This window comes from Meleagris gallopavo, chromosome 5 (assembly GCF_000146605.3).
Source record: "Meleagris gallopavo isolate NT-WF06-2002-E0010 breed Aviagen turkey brand Nicholas breeding stock chromosome 5, Turkey_5.1, whole genome shotgun sequence".
NCBI classification, from domain to species: domain Eukaryota; kingdom Metazoa; phylum Chordata; class Aves; order Galliformes; family Phasianidae; genus Meleagris; species Meleagris gallopavo.
In genome coordinates this window covers 15,032,263-15,034,880 of record NC_015015.2, presented here as the reverse complement: position 1 = coordinate 15,034,880, position 2,618 = coordinate 15,032,263, and the positions used below count along the sequence as shown (strand labels likewise).

Below are 2,618 nucleotides of genomic sequence, written 5' to 3'. Positions count from 1 at the left end.
GCAGCCAGAAAGAATGCTTAGAGCTGGCACATGTGCATGTCCCTGTGTCTGTGTACTGGGTGGTGTCTGCTCTCACTATTACAGTTTTCCTTTTTATGTCTCAAAGTGAAGACAGAGGACATTCTACCTTGCGCTGAAAAAAAAGAGCACTAGAGGAGGTCGGGAGATATTCTTGTTTATGGATGAGCTACTTTCTTTCCCAATGGAACCTCCTGCCAGCAGAAATTTTTTTTTAAGATGTATTATATAAGTCCCTGCTTACATTTAACTGACTGACTTCCTCTTACTCTTAAACAATTTATGTACTCCTTCTATTCCTGACAGGCCCACTTGCTCCTTGGTGAGGCCCGCTCGCAGCTTTAGGATTTGCCACTGGCACATTACTGACAGAACATGATATGCTCTTTCCAGTGTGGTGCACAACAGGTTCCACCTGCTCCCTCTCCAAAGCGTTAAAATAGAAGAATAATATCTCTGAGGTGCACAGAGAGTCAAAACAGAGGCACAACTTTCAGCATCTCCCCCCTGTAAGGCACACCTCTGCCTCTCCCCAGAATCTTACAGCATCCATTCTCAGTGAGACCGTTAAAGCTTTGAGCTGCTGGATACTCTGGTTACCAGGCTAAGTATCACCTTATAAATCTGGTTATCAGCTACTGAAAAAACCTGAATGCTTAAATGAAGGAGCAGTCTTAGAACTACCGTATTGTCTCATTGCTCAGGGGTGCTCATTGGAGAAGCCCCAGCTGCACAGGTTTCGTATTTAGAAAGGATTCCTGGACTAGGGCAGGCAGTAAAGGCATTGCTATGGGAGTGATGGGAAGCTGGGCTCAAGGGACAGCCAGGTCCCAATGACACTTCCCAGTCTCCTTTTCAAGTCCACTTTATCTTGCTCAAGAGGCAAAATAAGACATGGGAGGCACTCAGCATGCAGCACACATCAGCCACGCCTGAGCAGGCGCAGCTTCCTCTTACTGAAGGCCACCTTAAGGACCTGTTCCACAATCTGCCAAGCACCGAGTTAGAGTAATGAGCATCCAGACACTGGTTTAGCACCATTTATTAAAGACTTCAGATAACAGCACAGTAGGTTAGTTTTGAATCGTGCCAAAAGAATGTTAAAAATAGGAAATCAGTGATACGTTTCCCCCACTTACTGGAGGAAAGCATAGAAAGAAAAAAAAGGAAACACAAACAAACTTCATTCAATCCCTTGCCTTTGCTCACTGGAGCTGAACAGGATGGTCTTGGTATGAAAACTTGTGACTTCCCTCTACCTCCAAGTGCTACGTGATGGGAAGCAGGACCATCCTTGTCAGAGTGACCTGCAGAGCCATTTCTGCCAGTGGGATCCCAACAGTGAGGCACCGAGCTCCAGAGCAAGTGCAAAAGCAGCTTTGGTAAATTCAGGCAGCTTTCTGGTGTACAGGAGCAATCCTGACTCACTTGCTCTGCACGAGGCATGCAAAGCACCGATTTTCCTTCCTGATGAGCAGATAGCTCCTCTGGGACCTGGCAAGAGAAACGTCAAAGGGATACAGGCAGGAGAGATGGGGACAGGCAGCACTTCTGTGTGGGAGACTTGGTCTGCAAGAAGGATGTTGTGCTGCTTTTCTGTACTGTTAAGAGCTTACTGACAGCATTGCTGCAACAGCCCAGGGTTACATGCAAGCAACACAGACAAGAGACTACTCAGGCCTTTCTGGAAACCTCAGAGGGCACTGTCTACTTGCAATTACTTTAAGCAGGAGATGAAGCCATGCCATAACCTAACAAGATGCTTTCCAACCACCCGGCTTCCTTATGGCTTCAAAATCGAAAGGGAGAACTTTGCTCGAACAGCAATTTGCCTCGTCACTTCCTCCACTCCCACCAACAGCTGTGCTGCCCGGTGAGCAGCCCCTGTACGTGTTCCTCAGCTGTGTGACACCACGGTGACAGAGGGACAGGCAGTCCTGTGGGTGGGAGCAGGAAAGTGCGAGCAAAGGTGCGGGGTGGGATGGGAAGCAAACAGCAAAGAAGAAAAGCAAAGCTCGTTGCTGCTTCTCATTTAACAGATTACAGAGTCTCTCTTTAAAGGTGACTCATCCAGGGCAATACCAGGCATGGTTTCTTCTATTAACACACCCTTGGCAATAGCAGTTCAGTTAGTCACTGACTGGGTATCAAGACGTCACCAGCTGGGATAAAGCATCCCTTTAACTTGGTACGGCGTCCGTAAGCATTTACCGACTTCGGAGACGAACTGGGACGGAAAGAGGAGATCCATTCCTCCTTGGCCCGCTGCTGCCCGCGCCATGCGGCTCTTCCCTACCAGCATCCCACCTCTCGCTCACGGGGCGATGGCAAGCCAGCAGACGGATGGATGGCCGGGCAGACGGACGGGACGGGGGTTCCTCGGCGTGTCGCTGCACCTCGTGTCCCGCTCGGGGCGAGAGGCGTCACGCGGGCGAGGAGACGTGATGCGGCCGCACAGCGATGTCCGAGGAGCAGGTTAGCCGCTGTCACACGCACAGTGGAGTCGCCGAGAGCACAATGTGCGTTAGTCAGTGGCTCACCTGCTCCTGGAGGGTGAAGGGGCGGCGGGGCCCACCTGCGGCACGGAGACATCGCTCAGC

At 50.5% G+C, this 2,618-nt stretch overlaps 1 long non-coding RNA gene across 1 annotated transcript; it reads right to left on the bottom strand.

The window, feature by feature from the left end:
- Positions 1–1,043: 1,043 nt before the first annotated feature.
- On the bottom strand, positions 1,044–2,597 carry LOC109367701. Its single transcript, XR_002115027.2, has 2 exons — positions 2,230–2,597; positions 1,044–1,512 (listed from the first exon to the last, which is right to left on the bottom strand). It is a non-coding gene; the product is annotated as an uncharacterized LOC109367701 (long non-coding RNA).
- Between the last annotated feature and the right edge of the window lie 21 nt (positions 2,598–2,618).